We start from the raw sequence: 26,836 nt of genomic DNA, 5'->3' as shown, positions 1-26,836 counted from the left end.
AAGCAGGTTTAGGGTTAATCCTATTGATTGCATGTTAATTAAAAAGTGCACATGAATACTTTCAGAATAAAGGAGAGGCCTATTATTAGGGTACCTTCATCCCCAAACCCTTATTTGGTTCAAGACCTTATGCAGTTGACGATCTCTTGGATCGTTAAGGGGTGTAACCTTCACCCTGTGAACGGTTTACAAGTTCCTAAAACTTGTTGGAGACTCTTTTGCTCTATCTTCTTCCCTTTTGGATGCCACCGTACTTTAGTGTGTGACCACAGTGGGGTTCAAGCAAGGGGTTAACGCTTGAATTTATTCCCTACAACTACACCTTCGCCCAACTCAGGTTACCTACTTGCCCCAAATCACTAAGGCAAATAAGTAACCTAATGGCGAACCGCTCTCCTCGATCACTCAAGATAGTGAAGGAATGAACGTGAGCAATTTATATCCGAGCCAGCTGCTTAGGTGTACACTGCCGATCAAGCTCGTCAGCCGACAACTCGTCGGCAAGAACCGAGTACGGACAAGACTGCGCGTACAAGTGAAGGGCCGACGCAAGACGGTCCCCCACAACGTCGCACAGTCTTTCGTCTGACCCCTTAATGAACTCTATTACTACGGGCTCGCCTCCGAATGGAAAACCCGTAATCATAGAGAAATCGATAGGGGTTACTGTCATCTCTCCCCATGGAAAGTGGAAAGTGTTGGTGGAATCCCACCAAAACTCTAGCAATCCGCGGAGGAAAGCTGACGATGCAGGCTAACTCGATATATCCCAAAGAGCCGTCACCTGGGAGTCAATCCCAGATAATGCCACAATCTCCTTTGCCACCTCGGGTAAACTCTCAAACCGGGCTCGCAGGTCACCAGAGCCGTATAAACGCATTCTAGGCTTAAAAAATGGTTATGGTTTAAAAAGGAGAAGAAAAAAATAAAAAAGACAAAGGCGCAAAGAACTCACGATGCCGCGCCACCTCTGATCGAGACATTATGGTCAGGGTCCCACTTAAGGACCCTAGGGTCCCAGTTGGGAGGAGCCTCCCAAACCACATCCTCCTGACGACGTCGATCGGATGCGACGCGTCGCTCTTGAACCTCTTCTCGAGGATGGGTCACCCTCTTCCGAAGACGAACCCCCTCGTCATGACCACCTAGAATCTCCTCAGCATCGACAAATGGAGGCGAGTCCACGCTATGATGGATAAAGTTTCGTTATTAGTTTACTTTATTTCCTAAACTAAACTAATATACGTATTCTAGACCCATTTTGGCAGCATAACAGCTGCCGATAGGGCAAACACGAAAATCGAATGCCACCTATACTTGGGGGCTACGATACCTGCAGTTAAACTCAGTAAATGGGGGCTTCTAACACCCACAAAATCCATCCTATACTAGTTTCAACTAAGTATTCAAGGGATTGTATTTCAAAATCTCAATGAATCAACTACTTCTAGACGAATAACAGTAATATAAACATGATTATCGTCTACCAAACAATTTCGAAGTTTGAACATGGCAAGAATAAGCTAAGAGTATGTTTCGCGCCATTTTTCAACAATTCAAAATTCGCGAAAATGAATTATGAAAGTAATATTGGTTCCATCACTATAATCTACTTCTTAATCAGCAATTATAACCAAAATGAGCAAGAAAAAGCAATAAAATCAAGCAAAATTCGAAGAAAAAGAGCAAGAACGAACTTGAACAAAGAAATGCTCATACAAGGTTCAATACATAACCATTTTTCGTGAAATTTGTTGCAAAACACTCCTTAAACATAGTATAACAAAATGGAACAAATAATTCCAAGAATAATGGACCGAATCGAAAACCCCTAAATTCGAAATTTAGGGTTCAAAAGTTCGAAAATCGTCCCAATTAAGCCTAAATCAAATGAAAAATAACAAAAAACTTACATTGGATTACAACCAAAATGAATAAGGGATGAGATCTACTTCCTTTAGCTTCGAAAAACAAGAAAATCCGAGCTCCCTAGAGAGAGAAAGGGTTGAAAATGGCGAAGGAAGGAGAAAGAAAGAGCGAAATGAAAATCGCGCTCAGCGATTTCATTTTACTATACTGACGTTACAAATGTCCGGGTTTTCTTCTTTTTTCATGTCCAAAGAAAAAAGGAAGGCGTTTTCATGTAGCGTAAAAACGCAAATGGTGTATCGTACGGCGCAAAATTGTACGGCGTAGGTGTTGCGTAAAATTTCACTTCAGCCCAAGCTTTGCGAGATCTACCTCTCGGAACTAAAAGGTAGAGAATTACTGTAGGCGTTATCTAACGAGTTGACAGGCGCGCCGAACCATCAAGAACAGGCACTTCTTGAATGGAAGAAAAATACGGTAGTTAGTGCGCTTACTAACTTACCGGACAGTTAGGGTGTCCGACCACCCCCTGTATAAAGAAGCGACGAGACGATGTAGCGCCTATGTAGTCAAGTGCCCCTAAAGACACGTGTACTCATCTTGTGGACAAAATTGTTGAGAGAGTTGCTGACTTTCTTCCCTCTCACTGGATTTGGATATATGCCTCCAGTCCTGAGACATGTATTTCTATCTTGTGGACATCCGACTCGAATACTGGACCCGGCTCGAATACCAGAACCATTTCGGCTCGAATACCGAAAACCCCTTTTCACATTTTTTTACTTTGTTAAAGTCAGGCTAAAGTTTCAATGACATATCGAGGGGCTTTAGACCAACGATGGCACGATTGAGAGGAAATCATCCCCTTTTATCCTTTTAAAACTGATCTCTTCTCATGACTTGACAACACCCATAACACCTTTACTTGTAAAAGCGTTCTACAATTGCAAAGGATCAATCTAGATTCTTTAGCGCGTTAAGACTAGGAAAAAAAATTTCTAGCCTTAATAGCTACTTGTTTCAAACACTTAGCGAACCAAGGATTGTTTCGACATCCTTAGACATTACTGAAAGATTCTCTATCCATAGAGAACTTCGCAGAATGAGTCTCAGATTTATTTCCTTGACTACTTTGATCATCGTCTATTCTAGACTCGATCAAAGTGGGGCCTAACTGTAGAATCTACTTTTGGCCTTCTGTCCCGACAAGAAGTGCAATGACGATAAATAAAACCATCTTCGTGTTAAATCAAAGTGAAGAATACTTATGGAGAATTGTTTAAGCCACAAAACATAAAAGACTAGCCTGAATTAAAGATAAAATCCAAAACAAAGGTCCAATTAACTAAACCCGATCATAATTAGGCTTAAGCCCGTGCTTAAAACCTAATAATGACGGATTTAGGAGCACCTAGGTTAAATTTTAATGCTGCCGCAGAAAAAGCCGTGCGCATCTCAAACAGTCGCGCTGGGCTGCCGCGCGCAACTAATTCAGTTGAGCGTGACAGACGGCGTAACCTCCAGAGTTGCGCTGCGGAAGATTCAGAATTATACGAAAATATAAAATCGAATCTTACCATAAAGCCGCGCGCAAGACAAGTAGTTGTGCTGCCCGTAGCAGTGCAACATTATCACTTGCACTGGGTTGCCATGCGCAACTCATTTTGTTGCGCGGGACACCTGCTGCGACAGAATGCTCGTAACCCTAAACCTAATCATTCCTTATAAATAAGAGCTTAAACCGAGTCTTAAACACATAGAAAAATAATCTAAAACTCTGGCGAAATACTTGTGAACTTGTGCAACCTAGCCCCTCTTGTCCTAAACATTCACCCCTTTTGATATTTTGTTACTACGTTGGAGGTTCCGCAACAAGAAGGAGTCCATAAGTATTCTAAACGGAGATCTAGAAAAGAGAAATGGTAAATTTCCGAGCACTTAGTTAAATCACATTTATTTTCTTGTTTAAAAGAACCTTAATTAATTAATTATTGTTGTTTGATCACCTTTAAAATAATTAATTAATAAATTCCACATATTATCTTGCGTCAAATAATGATTAGAATTGAATTAAATAATTGTTGGTTGATCACTTAAGCCAAAGCGAATATTGTTTATTTTCTTGTCCTTTCACAAATTTGGTTAAATAAAGAATAACGACATTACGATGTAATTCCTACGTGAATTGGTAAGTGTAAATAAAATCGACTAACATAGTTTTAGGTATCGTGTTGCATATATTGTTTGGTGATGAAATTATAAAAAAGGAAGAACTAGTAGAGGCCGCACTAGGGCTAGGATAATGATTCCCCTCTAAAAGAACGTTTTTTTAGTACCCTTGCTCCCGAACTCATTTCTGGTTTATAGACCAATTTGGGCATGGGTAAACTTATGATTTGTGCTAATTATTCCATGAACTCCACATGTAAGAAAGGCATGAACAAGATTTATGAGTTTTCCTAAAACTCATTGGCGTCTCCCTACTTGTTTTTTATAAAAAAGTTTAATGATAGAATCAATTCTAATTCAAGGTCCCCCAAACAGTCAGGAATTCAAATCCTACTACACCCTAACAAGTGTAAAGTCCTAGACTTTTAAAGGACCATAGGCATTTAAGGAGAGGACCCCTTACGTTAGGAACCCCCTCCTTACAAAAAGCACCGTGTCACGGTATTTATACCGCGACACAGTACAAATTGTTGTAACACAGTACCAGCTGCCGCGCCAAGTAAGCTTCCCTCGCGATGCGGCAGTTTTATACTGTGCGCAGTAGTCCCAATTTTTTATGCGTTTTTGTAACTGCGATAACTTTTGATCCGTAACTCGAAATAAGGCATATAATATATAATAGGAAATCTTATCACGTCTACTTTCCAACCCAATTAGAATAAGGTCAAAATAATTTTTAGAGTTTAAGATATGGTTGTTTTAGTAGAAGGGTGTCAGTTATGGGTCGAGTTTAGTGTTTTGCTCATATCGTTTTCTTTTAAATCGGAATTGGGCTTATGATAATTGGTTGGAAAGCGTATTTCAAGGCCTATCCAACCAAATAATAATTGGATCAAAATTATAAGGCAACAAAATCAGTTTCTCTCGGTTTTGCGATGTGGACACGAAAAGAGGAAAGTAAGTTATGGTTTAGGGAAATGAGCTAGGAATTGGATTGGTTTATGAAATGTATTGGATAGAACATGGATTTAAGCACTCCAAAGATTAAATACTTAAACCGACCAATAATGGTGGTGAAAGGTTGTTCATCATCGGGTTTGGTTTTGGGGAGACATTTTTAGGTGTCTACAGAAGCCCCCACTTTGACTGAGTTTGTAGAAACGTTAGTTTCGAAAACGATAGTCAAAGTAGTCGATAGAGACGGAGAATGATTTAAGATATTTTACGATCCTAAATCACTATATATACACCGATACCTGCAGAAAAGTATTAGTTCTACAAATAAAAGAGTAAAGGGATAGAATGCTTATCTGACACCAATGTATCGGTGACAAATGAGTTTGGTAGCTTCCAATGCTTGAAGGAATCCACCGGATGACGTTTGTTGAAATGATTTCCATGCTTGAGGAAAGCCGACTAACGAGTTTAGTAGTTTTCTATGCTTGAAGAAATCTACGGGATGATGCTTTCCATGCTTGAGGAAAGTCGACATTATGCAATTTTCTATGCTCGAAGAAATCCACCAAATAATACTTTCCATGCTTGAGGAAAGTTGACAGATGATTTTGGTAGGTTTCTATGCTTGAAGAAATCCATCGGATGACACTTTCCATGCTTGAGGAAAGTCAACAGATGATTTTGGCAAATTTCTATGCTTGAAGAAATCCACCGGATAATACTTTCCATCCTTGAGGAAAGTCGACATATGATGATATTGCAAGTCTCTGTGTATCAAGAACCTTGCGCCATGAAATGATGGTGGTTCGATTGTCCCCGAACGTGGGCTGTAGTTGGTTCTCTTGTCCCCGAACGTGGGCTGTAAATGGTTCGCTTGTCCCCGAACGTGGGCTGTAGATGGTCCGCTTGTCCCCGGATGTGGGTTGTAGATGGTCCTCTTGTCCTCGGACGTGGGCTGCCAGACGTGGGCTGTAATTGAGACCTGCAAAATAAAATTTCCCAAGGGACTCGTATGGACTATGATTGACTTGATCAACTAACTTAACTAAGCTTTGACTTGACACGACATGACATGTGTATGACTTGTGATTGTGTGTGTATAAGTATGATTTGAATGTATGAGCAGACACAAGCAATCAACAATGCAAAAAGCAAAACAAATTCCGTCATTTTTGTCATGAGACGAGTGGAGGGTACCGACTTTCTCCCGAAAAAGAAAGACGTGAAAATTTAACTTTTATTTTCGAACTTCCCTTGATGAGAAAATATTTTGAAAAAGTTTTTGAACTTCCCAAAAAGAAAAAGATAAAAAAGGGAAGAAGTTTTGAACTTCCTCCTTGAGGAAGATGAAATGAATCGCATGGATTGTATGCATGATGCATGTTCTTAGGCTAGGAGGCTATGGACAATTACATCATGTGACACGATACATGAATGAACTTAGGTCATGGAGCTAAACATCATATATGGTGTAAAGAAACGATCTTGAACGTCACTTAGGTCTGGAAGCTAAGCACGTATATAGATGAAGTGGTTATTGAGTATTGCATAATGAATGTTTCTTAGGTCAAGGAGCTAAGCACGATATGCTTTGTATGATTAAAAATCATTGATATATAAATGTTGCTCAACATATTATGAAATGCGTGAAACAATGAACACTGCCCAGCTAAGCAAGTATACAATGTTTCTTCTAATGAGTGTTGTCCTGAAAGACGATGAAACATGCACAGTGTTGAAACAAGACTCCATGATAAAGGGTTCTCAAAGGGAGGATGATATGAATATGGATGTGTGAGTGAAGTGTGTGAATGTGATACTAAGGCTGGCTGCAAAGGTTATGGTGATGGAAATATATGTGAGAAGAGCTAAAGATGATGACTCTTTAGGCTGGGTAGGCTAAATGATATGGGTTCAAGCCCCCAACTCTAGCTCTAGATGGATAGGGGTAAGCATTGGATATCCTTTGACTCAATCAAGCATGGATATGAATATAAATGTGAATATGAATGTGGCCGCACCTTGATGTGAGGTTGCCTACGTATCCGTTAGGAATCAGGCCAACGTAGCTCTAGTCGAACTTTGCACAAGTATGTGTACACCTCAAAGAGGTCTTTCAAGGGTTGTAATGGATAAGCTGATGGTTTAAGGGGTAAAAGGATCAAGACCCGAGCAAAGCCCCACCAAGATGTACAATTATGTATTGGAATTTGCGAGTTTTATTTTTCATATATATTTTTTTATTTGAATTTCGTTTCCTTCTTTTTTCTTTTGAAATCAATGTAGGCAATCTCAGATCATGCGGTCCATCACTCACTTAGAATTCATGTTTCTCAGGCACGATACCAAACACTTGATGAGAGACGCAATTTGAGACGTGTTCATATCGAAGACATTGGAACACTTGCCTTTAGACATTTTTTTTTTGCTTTGCCGCTTTTTTTTTACTTGCTTTTTGAATGTTATACAATTACACATCTTCCAATCCCAGGGTTAAGCGAATGTGGTTGAAGAAATGAAGGCCAAACATTAGACGAGGCTCAAATTGGTTGATGAAGAAATGGAATGTGATTGAACGGTTAACAGGGATGACAGGGTTGCAAAGGTGTCTCAAGACATTGGTGTACCTTGTGTTTAGTTCGGTAATTGATTTTTTTTTTTTAGGATGAGTGAATGAAAAATGCTATGATCGAGACACTAGTGGAAAAAACACTATTAGCAACTGGCGAAAAGTGGCTTTTAGCAACTGGCGCGTAGGGCTACTATTGCGGGGGCTACTATTGCGGGGGCTACTAATGAGAATATTATTTGCAACTGACACTTGTTCATTGCTAATAGTCATTATTCGCAACTGGCATAGAGCTAGGCCAGCTGCTAATATTGGTTATTTGCAGCTGGCGTAGTACTAGGCTAGCTGCTAATAGTCTTTCTTTTAGAATTTTTTTTTAAAAAACTATTAGCAGATGGCTAAGGACTACGCCAAATGCAAATAGTCATTTCTTTAAATGAAAAAAAAATTGCAACTCCTCCAGTATGATATACAAACTATTTTAATATTATTTTAACAAATTTTTTGTTAGTTATGAAATATACATTAATTAAAAATTAAAAACTAAATTACAAGGCTGCTAATAGGCTTCTAAATAACCTAGATACTCCACCAAAAAATATGCACATTCGCCCACTCGACGAAAGGAGAAAGAGCACCACCACCTATAACTACCTGCAATTTATAAAGCAAACAATTAAATTTTTTATTTTAAAGATTAAATAATACAGAAACTTCATGAGAATAAAGATAACAAAGTCAATACCCCTTACCTTAAGTATACTTAGAAATATACTTTCACTTGTTAAAAAGAGCATATGAAGTATCAACAATATATAATGCAAAAAAAGTATGATATCAAAGTTAACAGTATATCAATGATATGGAGCACAGTCACTCAAAAGAATTAATATTTCAAAGAAAAGACCCACCTGGAAATGATATTTTCAGCATGAAAAACGTTGCCAAGCCTAAACTCTGAAACAGACCTCAACTGGCTGTACAATTCCACCCAAAATTATCTCTGAAAAACAACATATAATCTGGATCAAAATAGCCTCTATGGACGTATAATAAGCACACATTAAGCAATAACATCCCAATTCGACTCCTGCCTAGCAAATAGCCCAGGGAGGTCAACTCACATTCAGCGGAATCAGCACTACCCTATGTAACAGAACATACCACCTACACGACAGCGAAAGTATTCTCGCCAATGATAGAACATCATAGCTTAAATATCAAATTAGTGTATGCACACAAGTACACAAACTATGATAATCTATCTATTAATCAATCAATCTATCATGGACATAATTTACATATCAAACTGGACAATGTCTTGTGAACAAAAACCACAACAAAGAAAATCAATCCTAATCTCATCGTACCACATTTTGAGCCGAAATTGGAAGTTGGTCTTAAGTGCGGAGTACGAACACCCATATTCATAGCAAAGCTTGTACGACTAGTGAACTGAAAACAATGAGAAGAATGGAGAAAAAAACAGGTGGTTAGGAAGGTATTTAGCATATATAAAGAAGCTGGGAATAAGAAGTCAATAAATTATTAGATTATACTAACCAATCATAAATCCGTAGTAGTAATATCTAAAAAAAATCAGCTTGGGTTAAAAAATATAATCCTCACTGAATGAAAACTTCACTATGCTTTTAATTTCAATCTTGAACATGAAAATTTATATTCCTTACAAACTTTAAGAGGTGGTATATACGTCAGTAAGATGGATCAATTATAGTTTATATAAACACACTACGAAGTATTTATCCCTTTAACCTTAGAAAGATAAGACAATAAAACTATATCTTCCTTACAACATTTAAACCTTGAGCAAGTCCTAGCAACACAAGTTGTGTCACAAAACACATAGCCAACATGTCGAGTACTCCCCTAGGATAATCTTGCAGGTTCTCTACAAATTCTTTCGTATTTTACTACGAGATTAATAAAATGTAAAAACCAGTAGGACAATAAATAGGTAGTAAAAACGATATAAAGCCGGAAGTTTGAACCTTCTAAGTGATAGTCATGACAATCAAACATCGAATTCATGAGAAAGATGCACAACACAAGCACAACAACATTTGCTTATAGACTAGTCATTAAGAAAAAAGTATATCGACAAATATGCAGCAAAGTATAAGCAATACATATTGTTTGGATCGCATCCTTCTAGATGTGTCATCAAAGAACTCATGTGGCTGATGAGGCCAGAAAGAGATCTTAAATATCGTATCATGTGATGATCCCTTTTGCTTGTATTCTCTGTCAACCTTTTGTCACAAAAACTAAGATCAAATCTAGTTCAAACAATCATAAACAATGACGGTTAAGTGAAGAAATGAAATGTAAATAACTATAATAAGGTCTCATAGACTAACCTTTATCCACAAATCCAAGTCATGAGGATCGGACACTACAATTTGAGAGTTTTTAGAATATTGACAAAAAAAATAAAATTACCTCATGGCCTGTTTGCGAACCATAATTTCATTTGAAATTCTGGATTTGGCCCAATTACATTGTTTGGATTAACTCTAAATTTGGAAATTGGATTTGGCCCAAATCCAAGTTTATTAAAACTTAAGTTAATTTTGATTGAATTGAAATTCCAACTATAAAGCTGTCATTCCAAATTCCAACATTCAGTAAAAAAAAAAAAAAAAAAAAAAAAAAAAAAAAAAAGCCCTACTCTTTCTCCTATGCCTAATTTCCCAAATTCTCTCTCCTAAGGGCTGGGTATTCTATTTTCTCTTTCCTCCATTGATGAAGATCGTGACTTCTCTACTATAAGCAACATGTTCTTCTCCATTAAAGTAACTAGTGAGCTTCCTTTCCTTCGTCAACGTGTTCGGTTAATTCTCAATTGAAGCGATGTGTGAGCTTTCTCTACCATTGATGCGTACCTTAATCCTCCATTGTAGCGGCGTTTGAGCTTTCTTCGCCATTGAAGCGTACCTTGAATCCTCCATTAAAGTGTACCTTAATCCTTGATTAAAGTGTACCTTAATCCTCCTTTGTAGTGGCTTTTGGATTTCTCTACTCTTACCCTCTTTTATCTGTGTGATAAGCTTTCGATTTTCTCAGAATTTTTGGTTGTTTAATTTTGTCAATTTGATAAAATTCGGGTTTCGATTTTCCCCTAATTTTTGGTTGCTTAATTTTGTCAATTTGATGAAATTAGGGTTTTGATTTTCCCCTAATTTTTTATTGTTTAATTTCGTTCTTCGCTCGGCTTTATCTCCTGCTAAAATTTATATTATGGGGAAAATAAAAAAGCAAAACAGAATTCTGGAAATTAATGGTGAAAAAAAAAAAGAAAAAAAAAACAAAGATTAGAAAAAGGATCTGAATTTCTTTGTTTCCCCAAACAAGTTTTTGGAATTTGAAATTCCAAATTTGAAACTCTTAATTTGCCAAACAAGAAACTTGGAAATAAATTCTAGAAATAGAAATTCTGGAATTGAAATCAATGATTTCAAATGAAATGCGAGTATCCAAACACAACCTTATAGAATTCAAAATTAGAGGAATTCAAGCTTTAAATTTCAATAGTATTGCTTCAAACAAGACGAAAATCAGTCCCAAATACTAGAAATCTCAACAATATACTAAATCTCCAAAAAAATATCATCCGATCAGTAAAAACAATGAAATGAGCAAATAAGGTTAGACAACTCATAAACATCGATATTTCTCTTCAAAAAACAACAATTTCGAGAAATTCTTCAATAAAGGAGATTTAATCCACAACGAACAATCGGAAGTTAGAGTTGAGAACGGAATTACCTAAGAAGCAGCTTCAATGGAGGACGAGCGAACAAAATTAGGGAAACCTGCTTCACAAAATTAGGGCAACCTCCTCTAGAAAATCGTTGATGCTGAGGAAGAGCAAACATGATGAAAAGAGTAGGAAGAGCGAACATGATGAGAAGAGCGCAAAAATGGAGGAGATCGAAGATGAGGAAAGGTTTGAATGGGCGAAAATGGAGGAGAGCGAAGGAAGGAGGCGGGTTGATTGAATGTTAAGCCCGATACTACTACCTCCTTTAAATATTATCTACAACTTTGGAGCAGATTACGATTCACGATGCAAAATTTGAAAGGTGAAAATTAGTGAAAGTTTAGATGATTTAATTAAAGTAGAGGAGAGAGAAAGGCTGACCCCCCACTTGCATTTGAGTGGAGAAATCTGTCAGTTTTTTTTGAGGGAAATAGATTTCCCTCTTAAATTTTCTCTAAAATTTCAAACAATTTGAAATTTTTGGAGATTCAAAACTCCCACCAAATTTAAAAAAAAAAACAGATTTCTGCATTACAAAATGAGCATTTAAGAGGCTTATAAAAGGAGCCTCATTCATTACACAAGCATTCAATGTTTCTCCCAAAAGACAAGCCATGAAATTTTTAAGATTACACCATTAGTTTTCCAAAAGTTAGCACTAATCACAGTCATTAAGTCCCTAAATATCCAAAAAATTATCCTAACTAAAGTCAGTGTTGCACATGATCTTCACAAATCAGACGCTTCATTGGCTTGGCACCTCCATCATCCTTTCAGCCTAACAAGAACGCCCCTTCTTCACAAAAAAAAACCAGCAGGGACTCCTGTTTCATCAACCTTGAGCTGGAAAGATACATGTGTAGTAAATGTCATGGCAGAGTTAGAAGAAGGGCTGTTTTTGGAGGTTGATCAACTGTTAACTGAAGAAGAACTAGAAGAGCTTTACTATGACTTTGAAGAACACATGCAAGATTATGGCTTGTATGATGATTCTGATGATGAAGTAATGGATGAACAGGGGCAGCAAGACAATGATCAACAAGCACAGCAACAAACAGAAGATCAAGGCAACATTCAAGCAGCAACAAGCAGAAAACAACTTGATTTTCACAAGAAGAGGGAAATTGTAGATGCAATTTTACTCAAAATGCATAATGGGAATTTACCAAGAGGGTATATGCAAGAATTATCACACAAATTCAATGTACACAAATCAACAATCACAAGGGTTTTCAAGGACATTCAAAAACAGTTGGAACAAGGTGATGTGATTGATGTCAGGTCCAAGAAGTATGGCAGAACAGGGCCTAAACCAAGGGAATTTACTGATGAATTCCTACAGTCAGTGCCTCTGCACCTTAGGCAGACAGAGAGGAGTTATGCAGCAGCATTGAAGATATCTCATGTTACTCTTCACAACTTAAAAAAAAAAGGAAGGCTCAGAACACATACAAGCAGCAACAAGCCAGCTCTCACAAGTGACCACAAAGTTGCAAGACTGAAATAGATTATGTCTTACATTAATCCTATCATTGGGAATGAAGACCCTATATTTGATGATATGGACCATGCATCCACATAGATGAGAAATGGTTTTATCTTAATCCAGATAAAAGGAGATTCTATCTCCTTCCAAGTGAGGAAGACCCACACAGAGTTCAACAGTCAAGAAGATTCAAACTGAAGGCAATGTTTATGGTAGTAGTGGGAAAGCCATTGTATGGGAGAAATGGGGAGCTACTACATGATGGGAAATATGGCATGTTTCCTTTCACAGTCAAAGAGCAAGCAAAAAAATCAAGCAAAAACAGGCCTGCAGGAACATGGGAGACCAAGGCAATACAAAATGTGAACAGGGAGGTCATTAGGGAAATGTTTCTCACAAAAGTAATACCATCAGTGATCTCAAAATAGCCACAAAGTCTAAGCAAAAATGTCACAATACAATGGGACAATGCAAGACCACACAAGATACCCAGAGATCAAGAATTCATTGAAGCTACTACAACAAATGGGTTCAACATTCAACTGGTGTTTCAGCCACCTCAGTCACCAGACTTGAATGTGCTAGACTTAGGGTTGTTCAGGTCTATTCAGTCACTGCAGTACCAATCATTTCCTAGAAACTTGGATGAGCTAGTGGACAAGGTCATTGAGTCTTATGACACATTCAAACCAGAGGTGAACAAGTACATTTGGATCACTTTGCAAAAATGCATGATCATGATACTGCAAGCAGAGGGGGGTAACAAGTACAAAATTCCTCATATGAACAAAAAAAAATCTTGAGAATTTGGGCATTTTGCCAGACAAGGTGGAGTTGCAAAGGGATATAGTGCTGGAAACTGTAGAGTACCTAAACACATTGTTTAGGCCAGCCACTCAAGGGACTCAAGATGCAGCAGAAGATATGGAAGTGGATGCAGATTAGGGGACTCAAGCCACAAACCAGGTTTTGCACACTGACAACATTGACTGCCACACATAACCATTTAACCTTTTTTTTTCTAATGGTTAATGAATAGGTGGTTAGGTGTATTTTGGTGATTTAGATCAAACTAACATGTTAGGCAGTCAAATGTGAAGTCTTTTGTTTATGTGCATCAACTTTTGTAATCACTATATGAATGAAATGACAAAGACAAGTTTTTGAAGTGTTATGGCAATACATGTCCATCAGAAAGGTTATCAATGGTGTTGAATACTACACTTCACAACATTGTTACCTCAACAACAATCTCAAACAAGAGATTGTTGGAGCAACTCAAATGTGTTAAGTGAAATTCAATGGAGTCCCTTCATCATTTGAACCATACAAGTCACTAAGGGTGGAATTTCATACAGACAAGGGGGACTCCACACATTCATGGGGCAAATATCAGAAGGGGGGACTCATTGCAGCACTGCTATAACAAGAACACTAACCCATAGACATTGTTCTCTACAAAACATGATCATTGAGAACATTGTATATACCACACAACAAAACAAACAAACCAAACTGAACTCATCATTCATCATTCATCAATCACAATCCCTTGTTCCATCTTTCTTAGTACACAAACAGAGAGATCAAGGCAACACTCTTTCAATCAGACAACCAGCATAACGCAACATTATCACAGCCAAAAATACAGAGTACAACTTATCATTCATGAGTATTACTCAAAATATCACCATCATTATTACTAAAACATAATATGAACAACATTCTAGCCACACATGGTCTATAATTAAGCCACAGGCATGCTCATCCAACAGATCCACCAAAAAAAAACAATCCACTAGCATATGGGCAACAAGACTCATATAATTCACCCACCAACAACATAATCCAGTACACAAACAGAGAGATCAAGGCAACACTCTTTCAATCAGACAACCAGCATACGACAACATTATCACAACAAAAAATACAGAGTACACCATATCATTCATGAGTATTACTCAAAATATCACCATCAGTATTACTAAAACATAATATGAACAACATTCCAGCCACACATGGTCTATAGTTAAGCCACACATGGTCTATAATTAAGCCACCAGCATATGGGCAACAGAACTCATATAATTCACCCACTAATAACATAATCCAGTAAAAAACAAACAAGGTAGCCCAGAACACATGCAAAAAATCAAAGCAAACCAACCAAGATATATGAGGGACTCAAGAATATAAATGAAAGAGATTAGGGTTAGGAATCGTTACGAAAGCAGTCACTCAGAAGGTTGAACCGAACGGTTCATCCGCCTCACATAGCAATTGACCACAGGGACTGAAGAAGCCTCCTCCATATCCTCATCCTCATCAGAAGAAAGGATGATGTACTCATGGTCTGGAAGCCCACGCATCCTCCAAAGAGCAACACGCGCCGCCTTCCTGGTAGATCTGACCTTGGGGGTGACCTAGGCCTCTTAGTTCTGGCCTTTTTCGGAGCCACAACAACCCCCAAAGAAGATTCAGCCACGAGATCTGCAGGAAGATGACAAACAGAACCCAGATCTGCAGGAGCAGGAGCAGCAGACCCAGATTCAACCACCATAGGAAGAGGATCTTCCTCCCTCTTCAACTTCCCCTTCTCCCTCTTCAACTGTTCCTCCTCATCAATACTCTTTGGGACTTGACCCAAAGCTCTGTATGTGTACAGAGAACAGTAGCCACCAGTTTCAGCGGACTCGTAGAAATCACGAGGAAAAGGGTTGCCAGTTTTAAAGCAATGGAGGAAGTGGTTGATCAGATTCTCCTCACCCTTATCATTTGTTGCTATGTACGCATCTTTCAAAGGATCAAGGTTAGGCATTTTCGTAGGGGACTCTTTTTTCTCAGAAAATGGTGTGGTGAAGAGTAGATTTGGAGAGAAGGAGAGGAAGAATCGAGGTAAAAGAGGAGAGAGAAGGTGGGAAACGATGAACTAGGGTTCATCTTCTGAAGAAGATTCATGAACATAAAGGGAAACCCAACCATCAGAAATTAATTTTTGGTGGTTGGGGAAGTTAGTAAATGAGGAGAGAAGGAGGGAGATGGGAAAATATAGGGAGGGAATCATTAGGTTAGAGTAGATCTGATTAGTTTTAGGTTTGTAAAATAAGATTAGTTTAGGAGATAATAATGGTAGTAATTAAAAAAAACCATAAGTAAGGGTAAAATGGTAATTTCATGCTTTTTTTTTTACTAAAATTGGAACAAAAATGGAAAGTTGCAGATAACCCTGATCATCCCGAAATGGCAAAAGTTGCAGATAATATTTAACGGAGGTAGTAATTTATTTTAGGAAAAAAAAAACGAGTACTCCTTATGTTTTAGTAGCTGGCGCTGTAGGGTCAGTTGTAAGTACTTTAGTCAATTTTTATTTGACCTGGTATTTGTTGCGGGCATTTAACTAGCCAGCTGCCAGTAAATATTGTAGTTTTTAATTCATTATTATTAGCAGCCTTCATTATCACGTCAGCTGCAAATGCTAATATATTTGCAACGGGCATAACATATGCCAGTTTCAATTACTTCTTTTGTAACTACGTATATAACGCCAGTTGCTAATAAGGTGTTGCTAATAGCAATTTTTCCATTAATGAGATGTAAAGGAAATTTGCTCATTTTATTAATGGAAAAGGTGAACAAAACACATGAAACATATAAAAATACGAAATGGAAAACCTATGCTAGACATGAATGGGGGAATGGAGATGAATGATAAAGAAAAAAAGAAATCATGAAATCTTGCACGAAAGATCTACTGTGCGCCTTGTCTTCATTACTTCTTGCCGCCTGAAGGGACAAAAAGTTTGTTTGCATCCACCAAGTCTTGAATGACGTCCTTCAAATTCCAACATTGCTCCGTAGTGTGCCCCCTTCTCTGATGGTACTTGCAATGGACATTGGGATTCCATTTGGCGCTCCTTTCTTCAGGTTTTGGCTCTGGAAATGGCCCAATAGTTGTGATCAAGCCTTGACCGTAAAGGCGATCAAAGGCCGCACCATAAGTCATTCCTAAAGGAGTGTAAGTTCTTTTCTTCTTGGGCAATGGAGCATCAAGAGCTAACACTTCATTGAGATTAACTTAGCTTATATTGTTGGTAGTATTTTTGTGCTTAGAAGACGAAGAAGAAGGATGGAGCATCAAGAGCTAACACTTCATTGAGATTAACGTTGCTGCTTATGTTTCTGTGCCGGAGCTGCCGCCTAGATTGTCGAAGCTCCGTCAGACTTGAAGGTCGTCGTGACACGGTTAGTCTTGCCCGTGTCGCGGCAGCTGCGCTGGTGGCCGGAAAACATTTTCGAGTTTTGGAGTTCGAATTTCACCAATTTTGTTGTAATTTCTCGATCTTCTCCTCATTTTCGACCCTTTACAAACATTCATGTAAGCTCCCTTTGATTTTTGCTTTGAATTTGCTTCATATTAACAATTTCATGACAAACCCTAAAAAATCAATTTGGGGGTTTTTGATTTTGAAGCTTTATGTTGAAATTCTTGCCATGATTTTACTTGTATATGTGTACATGTGTGTTTGTGAGAAATTTGAGACAAAAATTGCATGATTTGATGGAGAATTGAGCAAATCACCATCTTTGGGTGCTACTTTGTGAAATAATGTTCATGCTTTGAAATGGTGAAAAAATGGTGGTGAATCTTGTGAAATGATGTGTTGATTCATATTTTGCATATGTACTATATTGTCATGGAGAACATAGTATCATGCGGCTAGGAGAACTGTAGTATTAGTTTGTCATGGAGAAACTAAATACCATAATTTTGCCAATTTTTAGCCTTGAGGTAAAAATTTAGCATATAATTCAATAAACAACTAAATAACTTAGGAAATGATGCTAAGTATTCAGATTATTATTGTAAATATGCGACTAGAATTAAATGTTTAAGAAATGAAGCTAAACATTTAAATATGCAACTTGAATTAAATGTTTAGGAAATGATGCTAAACATTTAGATTTTAATAAAATTTAGCATATAATTCAATAAACAACTAAATAACTTAGGAAATGATGCTAAGTGTAGACACCCATTTGCGTCTCCCCAAAACCAAGCCCAGTGATGAGTGCCTTTCACGTCGAATCATAATCGAATGAAACGAAAGTGTGGAAAGGTCTAGTGTTGCAGAAAGTTTTTATTTTATTTCTTTCCTTTTCTCTCTGTTTTTGAAAACTTTATTTTAAGAAAACAGCCAATATAGTTTGGCTGGTCCATGATATGGGTCCAATAGTGGTGTAGTTGGATGGGGTTTGCAAAGACCTTTCCAACGATATATTATAAGCCCAATTCCGATGAATATTGAGGAAGTTATGGCCAATTTACTAAACTGGGCCTGGTTTGAGTTTTAAGTACGACCCAATGATCTAGGGGAGGGCCTAATATGATTTATCATTCGTAATGTAATTAGGAATAGTTTTATACTTCTAGAACATTCTAGAAGGTCTTATCATTCTTAATTCAATTAGGATTCTTTAGAGTTTTAATTAGATCAAATAGCATTTTCGACTGAAATTATATTATTTTATCTTCCAATACGAGAAATTTATCAGATTTTCGAAAACGCGTTGAAATCCAAATTGGCGTCCAACCCCAGGCCTTGGCGCCAGACGCCAGCCATTGGCGCCTGGCGCTAGCCACTGGTCCTGGCGCCAATGAGCCAGGGCTGGCGCCAAGTTAGTTTTGTGGTCTTCAGACTCTGTTTTGATAAATTATCTTTTTTGGCTGATTTTCTCTATAAATATCGTATTTAAAACTCCGTTTTCATTCACTAATTCTCTTTATTCTTAAGTTTTAATCAATTCTCTTCTTCATTCATCAACTCTCTTCATTCATAAATTATTCATCAAGGACGATTCATTAATTCTCTTCATTCATCATCTACATCATTTATTCATCAATTTTCAATAACATTAATCCTTTAGTATTCTTTTCTAAACTTTGTTTTCACATACAAAATTCCGCATTCGCAAGATCTAGAAACACCTAGCCATATTCGAAGTTGCCTTCGCCCTATACGTGAAAGGTTTTAATTTCTGAGGGTTTGGTCCCAAATCTCTGTTTAAATTATTTAATTTAATTGCTTTTGATTATTATTTTCCTTGAAGTTACTAACGCGTGTATTTTGTTATTAGAAAGAGGTACGAGGCATCCAAGTAAGTACTTTAATAGATTAATTGATATTATGATGTAGATATCATGTTTAGATTGTTATTTTGATTCCTAGTATCATGTCTAGGGTTTCTTTAATATTAAGTATGATTAAAAGTACGATGCTTCCTATATTCTTCCTAATATTCATGATTGTTAGTATCATGTTAGGGCTAAAGATTTGATTTTTATTGCTTAGTGACATGCTAGGGTTTGTTATTAATCTTGTTAGTATCATGCCTAGGATCTTGCTATGCTTTAACATGATTATGATTATCATTGATTATTATTATGATATTATTATTATTCATGATGTTGATTATTTATTATGTTGCTTGACATATATATTATATTTGTTGTTATTGCTTGATCACCTTTTATGTATGTTTAAAGGGAATTGGTATTTGCAATCACGCTTAATAAGATAATTAATAATCTTGTTAGGTTAATTGTGATTATAAATTCAAGTGATCGCCAATAATAGTTTATTTGTGCATTATATTCAACCAACATAGATTAAACAGGTTTAGGGTAAATCCTATTGATTGTATGTTAATTAGAAAGTGCACATGAATACGAGCAGAATAAAGTAGAGGCCTATTATTAGGGCAGGTTCAATCTCTTTTAGGTTGGATTTGTACCTTCATCCCCGGACCCTTATTTGGTTCATGACCTTATGGAGTTGGCGATCTCTTGGATCGTTAAGGGGTGTAACCTTCATCCTATGAACGGTTTACAAGTTCCTTAAAAACTTGTTGGCGACTCTTTTGCTCTATCTTCTTCCCTTTTGGACTCCATCGTACTTTAGTGTATGATCATAGTGGGGTTCAAGATAGTGTGATTTTAAAGGTTTGAAACTATTCCCTACAGTTTTTGGCGACTCCACCGGGGAGGATTTCTATTTTAATTCCTGAATTTGTTTCGGCAATGATTTAGAATGAGTGGATAAGACTCGAAAAGTTCTAAGTATTTCATGTGCGTAATTTTGATTAACATTGTGTCATATGCATAAAAAGGTTCTCATTGGAAAGACCATCCGTAATGTGTCAAAAACATAGGATTTTACACGTAGGAAATTTGAGAAATGTCTTTCATAACTAGGGCTGAAATAACACCGCGCGAAACTGGATGATTTTATTGAGCACAGAAAGCTGCTAAGGCATGTGGGAAGTAGCGTCAGGGGCCAGAGCTTGGCGCCACACTTTTTGCCGTAGCGCCAGACGCCAGTATTGGCGCCAGGCGCTACAATTAAAAGTTGGCGCCAGTCTCTGTTTGCTGACGCCAATTTCCCCCAATACCGAGCCAGAAATATGCGTTCTAATTTCGACCGGTTTTTCGTATTGTTTGCTCGATCCTACTTCCTGATTGAATTTTTTCTTACTTTTTTGAAACCCATATGTGTTCTGCATATGGACATAACCCTCTGGAAATTCATGCTCTATCTACCCGATTGAACGCTTCTGGCAACAAAGGGTACATCTGAGAGGTTGAATTCACCAAACCATGGAAGCGAGTTTTTTTCTAAAAACTCGCGGTGTCCTATCCACAGGCGTTAACCCTTCACGGTTAGGCTTCTACGCGGTGCATCTGAACAATTAACCATGGACCCTATTTGACTAAACCATATCCCGAACTTTAGAGAACTAGAGCCATGGTTAGGTTGCGAACTCATTGCATCATATCGTGCCTACTTGACTAATTGTGCATTATTTGTTGTGCATATATATTCCATGTTTCTCTTATCCGTTTGTTGATATGTGTTGAGACTGAAATTAATGACTTAAAGAACTTTGCCTAATTAATTAATTAATTAATTAATTTGAGTCAATAAAGTTTCTTTTTAATCAGAATTGACCTAGTACGACTTTAGGCATACCCCAGTTGACTAATAATACCGAAAACAGTCCCAACCCAAACTCCAATATTGGTGCCAAAATCTGAGCTGTAGCGCCACTGTATGGTGTGTAGCGCCAGACATTTACTAGAAAGTCTGGCGCCAATCACTATATTGTGACGCCAGTCCTGTCACTTGGCCGACAGTTCGGATTATTTGTCGAGTCATCACCTAGAGTCTAATTAACCAGTTTACTAATTAATTCGGTTATTTCCGCTGTCAATAACACCTTGTCAGGTCATTAATCGAGTCTTGGTCACATAGTCTAGCCACATGGTCATGACACGAGTCTTAACATGTCACCTACACTCACTAGTCTTAGCACACACTTTGAGTATACATCACCATGACCATGTCTTAGGTTCATGCATGAGTCAGTCTTTTCCGTCATTTGAGTTGGGGGGTACATTCTATTCCTAATTCTTCATATCCCTCCATCTAAATCCTCTTTCACATTCTATTTCCATCTTTCTTCACTACCTCCATCCATTGCATGTTGAATAAAGTTTGAGTCAAATAATTAACAATAAGTATCCCCAAATTCCTTTTCCACAGTACTTGGTCGAGGAGAGAAGGGCGATTAATCAAGGACAACCTCTTTATTCAAGTCTCGCTTTTTGATAAACCGATTCGTCAAAAGAGGAAGGCTAAGAAGATAATGGAGACTTAAGAAGAAGTCAATGAGCTTAGGAACCAATTGGTTACCATGACTGAAACATTGAAGCTCCTCACACTTAAGGTCGATGATCCCGTGAAGCATCAACGGATGGACCTCATGCAAGAGAGTCTAAGCAAGCTATCTAGTGACTATAAATTTCAAGGCATGAGTTCGCAAGGGGTCTCGCTGGACAAGGAACTTCTTCCGCATAAGTTCAACGCCACTGACATCCCAAAATTCATGGCAACAGATAACCCTTACTTCCATCTAAGAGCTTTTGAAACTATAATGACCATTAAGGGTATCGATAAGAAGGTTTTCCCCTCTCTGTTCCCACTATCTCTTGAAACCGTTTGCCAACAATGGTTCTTCTCCCTTGACAAGGAGAAAACCTCTACTTGGGAATCAATAGCAAACGCTTTCGTTGATAGGTACAAGTGCAATATCCAAGTTGAAACCGATCATAGACAACTTGAGATGCTAAGACAAAAAGAAAATGAAGGCTTTACTTCTTTCTTTAATAAATGGAGGGAAACTTCCGCTAAGATGATTGAAGTCCCCACCGAAAAGGAATCTGTGAGGATGTTTATCAAGAATCTCCAAGAAAAGTATTCGAAGCACCTAAAATATCAACACAATTTGAATACTTTCAAGGCCGTTTATGACATCGAAATTGAAATCGAAGATGACCTTGAAAAGCAAAAGGCTACTAACAATAGTAATCACGGTGGCTAGAAAGGAAAGAAGAACGACAATCCTTCTTCTTCCGAAAACGCCCACTCTAGTAACAATGTTAGTACCTTTGATCTCAGTGAAGTTTTAGCCATAAATAACTAAGGATCTAAGAAGCAACTAAGGAAAGACTTCACCCCCATTGGGATGAGCTACGATACTGCCTTCGATCGACTCCATGCCAAAGGACTCATTACTCCCATTGGACCTATTCAAGATCCCGCACCTGAAAAGAGATTGCCTAGTTGGAATCCAGACAAACACTGCAAGTACCATCAAGGTAGGGGTTATACTATTGAGAGCTGTTGGAAGCTAAAGGAGGCTATCCAACATTTGATTGATAATTACAAGCTTCCCATGCCTCCAGTTAACAAGAAGAGCGAGTGATGATAAAGCAAACAACACAAGACAAGAGGCGAGCTTCAACGACAAGATTTCATGGCCTCTTTTTCTATTTCTTTTTCATCTTTTCTTTCCCCAATAAGTCTAGCATAGGCACCTTTTCTTTTCCTTTAGATTAATTTTGTAGATTTTTCCTTTTTCCCTTAATAAAATGAGCATTTAATTCCTTGCATATGATCATTTCATTACGTTGCATTAAAAAAAAAATCCATGTCGAATTAAGCACAAGGTATACCAATGATTTAAGACACCCCTTGCAGCCACATCATGTCTCCTTTCGCCTTTCTAATTCACATCCTTTCTTCATAAACCACTTTCAGCCTCGTCTTACGATAGACCCTTCTTTTTTCAACCTACATCTACCTAACCTTGGGATGGGATGGCGTGCAACTTATGCAATTCTAAAGAGAGCTTGAGAAAATTCAAAAGAAAGCAATAGCAAAAAATAAGCAATAATAAAAAACCAAAACAAGTGTACAAAAGGGTAAGTGTTCCAATGTCTTTGATATGAAAATATCTTCGATAAGAACACGTCTCAGATTGCGTCTCTTATCGAGTGCTCGGTACCGTGCCTGAGAAACATGAATGCCAAGTGAGTGATAGACCGCATGATCGGGATTGCCCACACTTATTAAAATTAAATAGATGCTTAAGCAAAAGATGAAAGAGAGCTAAAAAAGAGAGAGTAGAAACTCAAGCATAAAAATATAAAGATTCGAATGCGAGGTTGCACACCTTGGGGGCTTATCTAGGGTCTTGAGCCTTTATCCCCTTCTTCTTCAAACCTTTAGCCTAACCACGTTACAACCCTAAAAAAGACCTTTTTGAGGTATACACACACTTGTGCGAGGTTTGGCTAGAGCTACGTTCGGCCTGATTCCTAACGGATACGTAGGAAACCTCACATCGAGGTGCGGCCGTAATAAACATGCATTCATATTCACATTCACACACTTGCACCATGATCATATCAAGGGATCTCCAATGCTCATCCCTATTCATTTAGAGCTAGACTTGGGGGCTTGATCCTTACATTATTAGCTTACCTAGCCTAAGAGTCACCACCATTTGACTCTTTTCAATATATTTTTCCACACACTTAGCTCTTGCGGCCTAGCTTTAGTGTCACTTTCACACACAGCGCAGATACATGACCAAATAGTCTTTCCCTTAGGAATTCTTTGTCATGAAATCTTAACACAACATTGAAGCATGCCTTATCGCTCATCACTCATAATTGCCATTGCATCACGAAGTATGAAGAGCTTAGCCTCCGTGCCTAAGTTACCCAAATGCTTTCATCATGGAGTCAACAGTTGAGATAGCATAGGATGAATTAATCCTTGAACCTTGAGAGATAGTATCAAATAACATTTGACTAAGCTCATTCAACATGCATCTTCAAACTTTTGATTCCTTTTCACATCTTTCTTTTTCGGGAGAAAGTCATTACCCTCCACAATTGACGGAAATTTTTTGCTTTTTTGCATTTTCAAGTCGCATGATCACATTACAATGCACACACAGGTCATGAGTCACACGTGTCTTTTCACTTTGAGTCGAGTCAACCTCGAGTCAGTCAATCACAGCGAGTCAAGTTTATACCTTGAGTCGTGTCAAGTCAATGAGTCAAGCAATGCTAAACCTTAGGTCAACCCTAAGATGATTAAAAAGATTGGCAAAGTTCTATGGTCAAAATAAATACAAGTGCAGCAGAACAGGGAAGACCATATCACAGCGTTTGGCGACAGAATCAATTCTTGGCGCCAGAGATATTTCAGCAGCGACGGAGTTCGAAGCCTCTCTAAAAGTAAATAAGTGATCGACCTGATGAAAGGTCATCTCACTTAGCTTAAAGCGCCTAAGCATTGGCTCAAAAGCAGAAAAGGCACCGACATATAGGTTCAAAGCAACGAAAGCGCCGACGTACAGGCATAGCGAAAGAAAAGTTCGAGCGAGCTTTAAAGATCGACAACATTCGCTAAGATTGTGGAAGTTGTCACCAAAGATTTGAGAAGATAGCACGAGATGGGCGGTCTTCGACAGCATTCGCTAAGATTGTGGAGGTTGTCACTAAAGATTTGAGAAGATAGCACGAGATGGGCGGTCTTCGACAGCATTCGCTAAGATTGTGGAGGTTGTCACCAAAGATTTGAGAAGATAGCACGAGATGGGCGGTCTTCGACGACATTCGCTAAGATTGTGGAGGTTGTCACAAGAGATTTGAGAAGATAGCACGAGATGGGCGGTCTTCGACGGCGTTTGCTAAGATTGTGGAGGTTGTCACCCGAGATTTGAGAAGATAGCACGAGATGGGCGGTCTTCGACGGCATTCGCTAAGATTGTGGAGGTTGTCACCCGAGATTTGAGAAGATAGCACGAGATGGGCAGTCTTCGACGACTTTTGCTATGATTGGAAAGGTTATCATTATGATTCAAGAAAAGGCTCAAGATATAGCAACATTGATCGACGACGTTCCCTAGATTGCGGGAGATCATCAAAACAAACAGCAAGATGGTGTTCCCTAGATTGTGGAGGGTTGTCACAAAAAACTAAGGATTGTTTCAAGAGAAATAATCTTTGATGGTTTCCCTTTGACGTGGAATATTATCACAGCGGAGAAGGTAGTTTTAGGCGAAGCAATCTTCTAATTGGAAGCAGTTACAAGGCGTAGCGGGTTTTAGGCGGGATGACATTCTCTAGCTTGCAGGAGGTCGTCAAAACAAACAACAGCAATCGGTTACTTTCAGAGACGTGTGCTCGACGGTGCAAGATACGCGTTTCTTAACTCTTTTATTTGTTTAACTAATGCTAGTTTTGCAGGTATCGGCGTTATAAGATTGATTTAGGATCGCAGAATATTCTGAATCATTTTCCGTCCCTATCGATACTTTGGCTTTCGTTTTCGAAACTTGCGTTTCTCGAAACTCAGTCAAAGTGGGGGCTTCTGTAGACACCCATTTGTGTCTCCCCAAAACCAAGACCAGTGATGAGTTCCTTTCACGTCCAATCATAATCGAATGAAAGAAAAGTGTGGAAAGGTCTAGTGTTGCGGAAAGTTTTTATTTTATTTCTTTCCTTTTCTCTCTGTTTTTGAAAACTTTATTTTAAGAAAACAGCCAATCTAGTTTGGTTGGTCCATGATATGGGTCCAATAGTGGTGTAGTTGGATGGGGTTTGCAATGACCTTTCCAACGATATATTATAAGCCCAATTCCGATGAATATTGAGGAAGTTATGGCCAATTTACTAAACTGGGTCTGGTTTGAGTTTTAAGTACGGCCCAATGATCTAGGGGAGGGCCTAATATGATTTATCATTCCTAGTGTAATTAGGAATGGTTTTATACTTCTAGAACATTCTAGAAGGTCTTATCATTCTTAATTCAATTAGGACTCTTTAGAGTTTTAATTAGATCAAATAGCATTTTCGACTGAAATTATATTATTTTATCTTCCAGTACGAGAAATTTATCAGATTTTCGAAAACACGTTGAAATCCAAATTGGCGTCCAACCCCAGGCCTTGGCGCCAGTCGCCAGCCATTGGCGCCTGGCGCTAGCCACTGGTCCTGGCGCCAATGAGCCATTGGCGCCAAGTTAGTTACTAACGCGTGTATTTTGTTATTAGAAAGAGGTACGAGGCATCCAAGTAAGTACTTTAATAGATTAATTGATATTATGATGTAGATATCATGTTTAGATTGTTATTTTGATTCCTAGTATCATGTCTAGGGTTTCTTTAATATTAAGTATGATTAAAAGTACGATGCTTCCTATATTCTTCCTAATATTCATGATTGTTAGTATCATGTAAGGGCTAAAGATTTGATTTTTATTGCTTAGTGACATGCTAGGGTTTGTTATTAATCTTGTTAGTATCATGCCTAGGATCTTGCTATGCTTTAACATGATTATGATTATCATTGATTATTATTATGATATTATTATTATTCATGATGTTGATTATTTATTATGTGGCAGGAGCTCTTTCACATGGAGAGCGACTATGCACGGGATTTGCTTCCCTCTCTGGCTCCTCCACCCCGTCTTCCCGAGGTTTGATTTCTTTCAAGAATCTTCTTTGCTAGTCTCTGTTTTAAATAACCGATTAACTTGATTATTCGATCATATTTTCATACGACCATCCACCCTGTGGGGAGGAT

General features: G+C 38.1%; 1 long non-coding RNA gene across 3 annotated transcripts; it reads right to left on the bottom strand.

Annotated features, from left to right (window-relative positions):
• Nucleotides 1-7,642: 7,642 nt before the first annotated feature.
• Nucleotides 7,643-12,175, bottom strand: LOC110725031. 3 transcript variants are annotated; one of them, XR_002512124.1, is made up of 4 exons: nt 9,715-12,175; nt 8,935-9,019; nt 8,476-8,567; nt 7,644-8,218 (listed from the first exon to the last, which is right to left on the bottom strand). It is a non-coding gene; the product is annotated as an uncharacterized LOC110725031 (long non-coding RNA). The 3 variants fall into 3 exon arrangements; XR_002512123.1 differs by having other exon boundaries at nt 7,645-8,218; nt 11,354-11,765; XR_002512122.1 differs by having other exon boundaries at nt 7,643-8,218; nt 8,935-11,761.
• Nucleotides 12,176-26,836: the final 14,661 nt, after the last annotated feature.

This window comes from Chenopodium quinoa, unplaced genomic scaffold (genome assembly GCF_001683475.1).
Source record: "Chenopodium quinoa cultivar QQ74 unplaced genomic scaffold, ASM168347v1, whole genome shotgun sequence".
In the NCBI taxonomy this organism is placed as follows: Eukaryota; Viridiplantae; Streptophyta; class Magnoliopsida; order Caryophyllales; family Amaranthaceae; genus Chenopodium; species Chenopodium quinoa.
The sequence above is the reverse complement of the archived record's forward strand: the minus strand, read 5'-3'. Positions and strand labels throughout refer to the sequence as shown.